Here is a 9,142-nt window from a genome sequence, read left to right as displayed (position 1 = left end):
TGTGTTATAATCAGCAATAAAAGTATCCACATTGTTTAGGTAAATTCATCAGGAAAGAATGAGAATGTTGAAACATAAAGGTAAACCATTTCTAAGAAGGATGTGTCAAAGTCTTTGAAGGCTCTGAGATTTTGTTTTTTGTTTTTTTTTTTTTTTAATATTTTTTGTATATTTATTTATTTATTTATGATAGTCACACAGAGAGAGAGAGAGAGGCAGAGACACAGGCAGAGGGAGAAGCAGGCTCCATGCACCGGGAGCCCGATGTGGGATTCGATCCCGGGTCTCCAGGATCGCGCCCTGGGCCAAAGGCAGGCGCCAAACCACTGCGCCACCCAGGGATCCTGGCTCTGAGATTTTGTATATGGGTCTGAACAAAGAGTGCGCATGGAGTAGGCTGTAGTATAGAAACTCAGGTCTCTCTCTCGTGGGCAGTACTCAGCATGCTGGCCTTGTGCTCCAGCGGAGGGCACCTTCTCTTTTGTAAGGCTGTTTGCTGTGCAGGCATCATTGAAATTACAGTGTGGAATGAAGGGCAGTCTTGCTCACCAGAGGCACAAAAACGCAAGGCCCACAGGGCACTGTCATCTATGGTGATGGTCTGTCCTTCCAGCCACTTGATTAGAGTCACAGTCTCTAAAATCTTCCATACAAAAGGCCATCATCTTACTCGCATCATCTGGAATGGAAGAGCGCCCTTATGAGGAGTGGAATTTAATAGTAAACCAAAAACTTCATCAAGTGTTGTCCCACACAGCTTTTTATTCTCAGCAGAGGTAAAAGAATTCCAGCCCTGGGCAAAGAAGTGGAATCCTCGAGATTTCCCTTTCACTTCACCGGCTGCTTCACCCCTTCCCAGGCCCCTTCACAAAACAGAAATGTCTGATTCTCTTTCTATTTTGACTGGTCTTTTAGTATGTATGATAGCTTGACTAGCAATTTTAAGTTGTCATTTATCTCTAATGTGAAACAAAAGATTGGTATGATTAATAGACATTTTAATTTTTAGGAACCATTATATGGAAGCCTCTCAACAGCTCCCCATTGTCCTCCATCCATCCACTCACGGAGTCATGAACAATCACTGTGGAGCTCCTGTTCAATGACAAGCATTGTGTGGTTGCCGTGGAGACACTGGCTCTGGGAGTTTATGGTCTAGTTGCGGATGGCCCCCAAGGATAGAGCCCAAACAGAAACCTGGTTTGCCAAGCCTTTGGCTCCCAGGCTCCCTCCTTCCCGGCTCCCCAGCTTTAAATGTGCCATAGCTTTTGCCTTCAGGCCTTCGCATGGCAGTTTGGCCTGGCACCTCTCCCCATCCCCTATCATAGGGCTGCTTCTCTAAGCCTTTCCAGTCTCTACTTCTTACAGCTTCCCAGAAGTCTTGACCTCCAGGTGGCAGTAGGTTTCCCTCTTTCATGCTCCTTCACTGTTTCACTCCCATATTGTTTCTCACTGCTCAGTTGTGATCACCTGCTTGTTTTTCACCGTAGACTTTAAAATTGTAAAACTAGGGACTAAGACTGTCTTTTTCATAGAGGTATCCTCAGGACAGAATACTCGACATTTCATTAAATATTTGTTGAATTTCTGAATTAACTGCATTAATTCAGTTAATTACAAAACAGCATCTTATTTTGTTGGCACAAAAACTTAATTCCCCAAAGACCCAACACAGTGCTGAGGCACTGGAAACACCCTGCCTGTTTCTCTTTCTGGAACTGAACACCTTCCCCCTGTTAGTCTAGGCCTCCTAGAAATACCCTTTTCCCTCCAGTCTGGCTTGGCTTCCCATCTCCATTCTAGTGCCCTTCTTGCTGCATCCATGCTTTTAGCTCTCAGCCCTCTGGCAGTCCTCCCAGATCCAGTGTCTGTGCTGTCCTGAACTCCCTGAGTGGTCTCCATGTGAATCTTCCCGCACCCCTGCCCCACCTCACTTTCCTGGCAGCAATATGATGATGATGTGTGTGAGAAGCCAGCCTCCTTCACCATGATGCTTGGCTGTAATGCAAGGCGGGGAAGGGCACTCAGAAATACTGGGCACCTCAGAGTTTCCTCACACACATCATCTTGATCATTTCCAGCACAGATGGTGAAGGGCAGGGTTAACTGAGCAGTGATTATGCTAAAGAAAAATCTCAGGCCTGCCTACTTAGAGACCCCACCCTCTTGTCAATGAGTGAATCACAGGGAAGGTGAGCAAATGTGAACCAGGGGGATGACTGCACTCCAGGTGGGTGGGGTGGGACCCAAGGGCAATCCTCACCTCTTGTGACTCCCAAAAGGTCTGTCTGCAACATTTTCTCCCAAGGTGGAGTTTGTAGCTGGCATTTGAGCTGGTGAAAGTCCTTTGTCCTATATGCTCTCACACATCCACAATCTTCATACTGTAGCCAGAGGGTCTTAGAAAGATCGTTTTCAGTGCAGTAGTGGACTTCCCAATTCATTCCCACCCAAGCCCTTTGCCCATGCAGTTACCTCTACTGGGAACATTATTTCCCGTAGTCTCCCAACCCTGCCATTAGTTTCCCCTTCCTACAGATCTCAGCTCAGGGGTCATTCTCATACAAAATGTTCCTGATCCCACACTAGCTTAGGTCCCCCTTTAAATTTCATAGTGTTCGTGCTTTTTCCCCCAAAGCACCAGATGGGATTATAATTGAAAAAATAGAGGACTGGCCTTTGTCTATTTGGGACTCACTCTTGTCATTTTTCTCCCTCCTTAGCAGAGTGACTTGACTACCTAAAGCTTCAGTGTTGGGTCTGCTCAGCCCTTGAGTTAACAACCACCCGACCCCCTATCTCTGGGAACTACCCTCTCACCCTCACAGGTGGGTACCCGGCTGCCATATTTGTACTCAGTGACTCTAATTGGAGAGAGGATGGAGGGTTTACCTGGAAATGTCTCAGCCAATCAGAATCTCACCCAAGAGATTTAGAAATCAAAGACTCTTCTCCTGTCTGAAACTAACAGGGTCAAAACCTGGGAGTGGCTGTGTTCTGCCAAAGTAGACTGAGGAATGGACAGAGAAAGTCTACAGAGAAGGAGGAAAAGTAATGCCCAGATGCCCGGCTACTTCCTGATTGCAAGCCCTTCCTGTTCTCTACCCCCAGCTACATTCCTGGCTGAAGTCTCCATGAGACACCTGGAGTGTGGCGAGCAGAATAAGAGCCACCCAAGGATGTCCATGTCTTAATTCCCACAACCTGTGAATACATTAGGTTACACAGCAAAGGGGAATTAAGGTTGCTAATCAGCAGACCTAAAAATAGGGAGACTATCCTGGATTATCCAGGTAGGCCCAGTGTAATCACTGGGATCTTTCCAAATGGAAGATGGAATGTATTAGGGCTCTCCAGAGAAATAGAACCAGCAGGAGATATCTGTATATCTGTAGCTATAGATACAGATATATGTATGTACTTATCCATGTATATGTATAAATGTGTGTGTATATAGAGAGAGTCTTTTTATGGGAGTTGGTTCATATGATTATGGAGGCTGAGAAGTTGAAAGGCCTGAAAGTCAATGGGGTTAACGGTCTATGTCCTGATCTGCATACCAAAGCCAGAGAACCAGGAGTGCCAGTGTCCAAAGGCAGAAGATTGATGTCTCAGCTCAAGCAAAGAGCAAATTTGCCCTTCCTCTGCCTTTTTGTTCCATTCAGGCTTTCAGCAGGATGAATGGTGCCCACCTACACTGGGGAAAGTGATCTTCTTTACTCAGTTCGCAGATTCAAATGCTCATCTCTACCAGAAACTCTCAAAACACACCCAAAATAATGTCCTACTAGCTATCTGGGCATCCCTTCGCCTAGTCAAGTTGACACATAAAATTAGCCATCACATGGAGACAGAAGGAGTGAGTCAGGGTCAGAGAGATGCTATGCTACTGGCTTTGAAGATAGAGAAAGGGTCCACGAGCCAAGGAATGCAGGTGGCCTATGGAAATTGCAAAAGACAAGGAGATGGACTCTCTCCTAGGGTGTCCTGCTGGCCCAGTGAAATGCATGTTGGAGTTCTGAACTAGAGAACTCTAAGGTAATGAATGTGTGTAATGTGTGTTGTTTCAAGCTATGATGTTTGTAGTCATAAGTTGACTGCTTGAGCTAGTTTCAGCTCCTGTTACTTGCAACCAAAGAATCCTAATACAGGCCACTTGGGCCCCTTCAATCTCTGTTTTAGAATAAGAATTTGATTCTCAGAAGGCAATTTCTTTTATACATGACTTTCCTTTTTAAAACTTTGATAGAACATTATTGTAGAAGGTATCAAATAAAAAATGCAGCACCTGCTTTCAAGAGCTTCCATTCTCTAGCCGAAGTAACAGGACATCCACGTAAATAGTAGATAATGGGCAGGAGGGAGGTCTGGCTATTGCAGGGTACAGAGGAAGGTGGGGCTTCCAAAGAAGTTTCATGAAGGTGGAAACATCCGAGCTGGACTTTGGGAAGGGGAGGGTTTGCAGCAGGGTCTGTGGGGAACAAGAGGCAGGCATGTTGAGTTTCTCAGTAAGAAGATGTAAGGAGCCACCACCTGGAGGACGTGAAGGCTGGTTGTCCAGGTTAGCGGGCATGAGGGGACATGGGAGATGAGGCAGGGCAGGTGAGCCAGCATCACATTATGAAAGGTCATTGATGCCATGTAAAAAGTTTTACTTCACTCAGGGAACAAATACCAAACTAGAGAAAGTTTTTGAGCAGGGTTAGGGTTGTGCTTTGGTCTGATAAATCTGATTTTACTTTACAAATGTTAAAAGTCTTTGAGCTTCATGCAACATGTGTTTGGGGGCTGGTCTGGGAAAGCTCCAGATATTGGTACCAATGTGGCCTCAAGATCCCCCGGATGTTCCAAGGGCCTTAGGGAATTCACATTGTTGTGAAGAATTTGTTACTCTTCAGGGCTTCCCATTACACTTAGAAGGCCAACTCCAACCAGCCTTTGCCTGCTGTCTGGCACGCTCTTCCCACCTTTTTCGTGGTTGACTGCTTCTCACATTCCAGTGTCCACCCCTGTCTCCCCTCATACAGGCCTTCCCTGCCCCCCGTCACTCTCAGACCCAACAAACCACAGATAGCAAGATGCAGGCAGGCAGCGAGGCCCTTGACGCTGCTAAGCTCATGGAAAGCAGGGAGCACATCCGCTTCCATCCACATTGGCCACCCAGCTCCTGGCACCGCAGAGGGCCAAGTTTGTGATTAAATACATGAATCCAGGCCCTTTTGGTGTGGAAACCGAGGCTGGCGTCCCAGGACTTGGGATAGAATAATTCAGCAAGGAAACGTGAGCTGGACGTTTCTTCACGCCGCCCTGCGGGGAGGGTTCCCAGCACAGCAGTGGCGGGCTCACCCCTCTGTGGGCTGCACTGCAGGGCCTGTGAGGAGCTCACACATGTTCTCGAAGAACAGCCCCCAGAGTAAGCCCCTGACTCTGCTGGCAGAGTTTGAATGGAGAAGGGCCGTCTCCGGAGGCCTAGCTGAGCTGACTCAGCTGTCTGTTGTCCCACGGCAGGGCAGGAGGGGAGTGCCGTGGGGACAGGCGGGGGGGCAAGGGCGGGGCTGGAAGGGGCAGCCCGGTGTCCAGGCCAGGCTGCTCTGGCCACGTGGGCCTACGTGTCACAGCCTGTATTCCGTTCCCCCATCCCGCCCCGAAGTTGTATGTTGAAGGCCTAGCCCAGTACCTCAGAATGTATTTGGAGATAAGGCCCTTAAACGCCTGGCACCGAAATCAGTGTTAGCCAGGGTTGTCTGGGGCAACAGAACCTCAATATGCCTATTTGTACTTGTATCTGTACCTGTGGCTCTGTCTGTCCAGAGAGATCTAGTACATGCACTGGCTGATGTGATTCTGGAGGCCGGCAAGTCCCAAGGTCCGCAGGGTGAGCAGGCAGGCTGGGACCCGGGGAGTCCGGCGTGAGGTTCCAGTCCAAAGGCCAACAGGCTCCAGGCCCAGGGACAGCCAGGCTTTCAGTGTGAGTCTGATGACAGGAAAGACCTATGTCCTGGTTCAAAGGCAGTCAGGTAGAAGGAGTGTCTTCCTCGGGGAGGGTCAGCCTCAGCGTGGCTCCTGCAGACGCCCCTCAGCACGCCCTCCCGAGGGGAGAGGGAAGGGACGCGCCACCCACCTCGGAAGCGACATGTCTGCCTCAGGCGAAACACAGCAAACAACAAGAAGAAAGGAGGTTGTGTTTATGCTCGTGCATGTGTGTCTGCGATATTTATACTCTCTGGTAACAGTTTTTCTGACACACATTCGCTCTTCAGGAGGAAGCTGAGAAAGTGAGTGGCAGTTTCTCTGTGTCCAACAACTTCTTGGACCAAGTCCAGCAAACGAAGTGTTTGAAGATGTGGCTCTGGCACCTTCCGTGACAGGCCAGCATGGCAAGCAAGGCTGGAGACAGGGAGCCCACGTCGAGGTGAGAGCAGGAGCCGGGAGAGGAGAAGTCATCCTGCGCTGTGTCAGTGTCCCCAGCAGGAGCCAAGCCCCTCCGGCAGTCAGGTGGCACTCACTGTGGGCTGGGACCACCCAGGCGCTGAGGTTAGGGCCCCCCGGGCCGGCAAAGGTAACCTTGGCCTCTGGGCTCTTACGGTGCAGACAGGGCGATAAAAGGTCAGTATCTGGTGAGGAGCACGTGAGCACAACAGATAATTTCTAGGAGAGGCTTGTGGGACTAACATTTCCAGTCAGTCCTGGCTGATAATCCTTCTGGGTAACATGAGCCCTCATCCCCGGTATGGGGCGTGCATCTGGCCGTCAGTGACGCCCCCCTCTGCCCCCCACCCATACTATTTCATTCTCTCATGTTCTTCACGATGGTGGTTCATGTGGGTGTCACGCCTCGGCCACCTTTGGATTTCTCCAGGACAGACGTGAGTCTGGGTCCCTGCCTGGAGCTGAAATGGTGTCAGCACACACATGGCAGGTGTCCCCTGGCTACCGTCGAATTTCACACGGTGGCAGAGATGCCATGTGTTTAGGACAGCCCCCAGCGAGCAGGGCGGCCAAGGCAGGTACAGGTGTGGTTTTAGCCCAGAGCAGAATTAGAGACAGGGCATACTGGGTTTGGGAGGATTGGAAACTTGGATTAGCATTTGCTTTGATCCTCAGTCACCCCCTTGCCATGTGTGTAAAACCCTCCTGGTGTCTGGTGGAAATAGCGTCTTGGGGTGAGAGCCCAGGGCTTGGGGGGCCCTTGGGAATCCAGTTCCACAAAGGAACGGCCCAGCCTCACGTAGGCAGGTCCCAGCGGGCTAGGGTGGATCATGATGCAGTGATAAATAATCCCAAATCTCGGGGCTTGCACAACAAAGGTTGATTTCTGGCTCGTGCTACTTATCCACTGCAGGGATCGGAGGGTGGGAGTGGGAGGTCCTGCTCAGCACCGTCCCTGGGGAATCTGGGCTGGCGGAGGGGCTCCATCGGAGGAGAGCTCCCGCACGGCCACCTGCACCCAAGTTCTTAAAGCTCGGGCCGGAAGTGATCCCCACCGCTTTGCCCATATTCCACCAACCACAGCTAACTTCCCTGGCAGGCAGGGGTCACACATGACAAAATGTCCAGAGGAGGAAAAACCTTATGTGTGAACCGCTAAGAAGACCTCGGGGGTGAGGGGTGACTGGCTGGTGCGGAGTGAGTGGGGGCAAGGGGGCTCGTTCCTCTCCGTTCAGACTGAGCCAGCTGCAGGCCGAGGCGGAGCCGGCCTTTGGGGCTCTTGGTCCCTGGCAGGCTTTACCTTCCCGAAGCTTTCTCAGCAGACTGGAATCCAGCTTAGAACCTTCAGCGGCCCCTGGCCGTTCCAGCCTTGTTAGGGCGGTCAGCAGGAAAACAGCACATCAGGCCTGGGGTTTAAAGAACCTTCAGGAACCAAAAGGGTTTTTTGTTGTTGTTGGAGTTTTAGGAACTAAGGAGGGGAAAAGTGAAATGAGGACAGGAATACTATTTGAAAGAAGCAAAGATGCCTTTGCCTTTGCCTTTGCCTTTGCCAGGAGTACTGGGCAAACACAGGGATGGGCTGAAGGGAGGTACCCTCTGGGGAGCGTGACTTGGGCTGCCAGGAGCTGCCGGGCTTCAGAAGCCATCAGGACAAAGGGCTCTGTCCTCGCAGCCCTTCATGGTGAAGGCAAAGCTTCTGAACCAGGCTCCAGCAACAGGAAGACATTGGCTCGGGTGATCTGGTGGCAGAGGGAGGGAAACGGGGATGCCTGTGGGGCTTTCTGTGCCTGCCTCCGTGGGGCTGGAACAGTCTGAGTTGTCGTCCCCCCACCACCACCTTTCACACCCGTGTCCATCAGGTCTCGTTAACTGTCACTTCTCTGGGAAGTGTCCCCTGACCTCCCCAGACCCGGCTGCCCGGCCCTTGCCTTACTTGCTGTGAGTCTGACAGTAAGTGCATGATGGGGCCTGCAAGGGCCCAGCGTCCTTGTTTCAGAGGCCCCTGGGTATGACCTTGCAGTTCAGCTGAACGCCCCCCTGGTGGCTCCCAGCTGCCCTGGGCACTGCGGCGGGGATCTCTCTAGACCCTGACAACGCCAGCCCCTGGGCCTGGCCAGACTCTGGGACCTCTTGACCTGCCCAAGGCTCCCTGAAGCCAGAACCTGAGCTCATGAACAGCCTTGCCCAACTCCACCCCCAGACACCTCGGCTTGCCCCATCCCTGGTGGCTACCATTTCAACTGACCCACCACTGCTTAGAGGGGCACATCCTGCAGCCTTACCCCTAATTCACCAGCCCAGGGGTAGTGGTATGCCTTCACCACCCTTCCCAGAAACATCCACAATGTTCCCATACCTTCTGAATCTCTGTGGACTGGGCTATCCCTGGGCACTGGGAAACAGAACTACCTTAGTCACACCCACAGTCTACCTCTTTGTGCCTCAGTTTACCCATATGTAAAACCTGGGCCACATCTGCCCCTTCTTACATTACAGAGATTCAGGAAACATTATTAAAGCGCCAGCTGTTCTTTGGAAGAAAAGGGCTCTATTTTCATGCTTTTGTCCTCTACCTCCTCACACATCCCCACCTCCCTGGAACTTTCTGGAATGTGCTCCATAGGCCAAACTAAAGAGGCCAACACCCCCAGGACTGGTGGGTGTTGGCCAGCGAATGGTCGCAGGCCTGGAAACATTCAAACACAGGCAACGA

At 51.1% G+C, this 9,142-nt stretch overlaps 1 long non-coding RNA gene across 1 annotated transcript; it reads right to left on the bottom strand.

Annotated features, from left to right (window-relative positions):
• Window positions 1-160: 160 nt before the first annotated feature.
• LOC144283266 (uncharacterized) lies at window positions 161-2,686 on the bottom strand. Its single transcript, XR_013351717.1, has 2 exons — window positions 2,264-2,686; window positions 161-679 (listed from the first exon to the last, which is right to left on the bottom strand). It is a non-coding gene; the product is annotated as an uncharacterized LOC144283266 (long non-coding RNA).
• Between the last annotated feature and the right edge of the window lie 6,456 nt (window positions 2,687-9,142).

Source organism: Canis aureus, chromosome 14 (genome assembly GCF_053574225.1).
Source record: "Canis aureus isolate CA01 chromosome 14, VMU_Caureus_v.1.0, whole genome shotgun sequence".
NCBI classification, from domain to species: Eukaryota; Metazoa; Chordata; class Mammalia; order Carnivora; family Canidae; genus Canis; species Canis aureus.
Note: the sequence above shows the minus strand (reverse complement) of the source record. Positions and strands in the feature narration are given on the sequence as shown.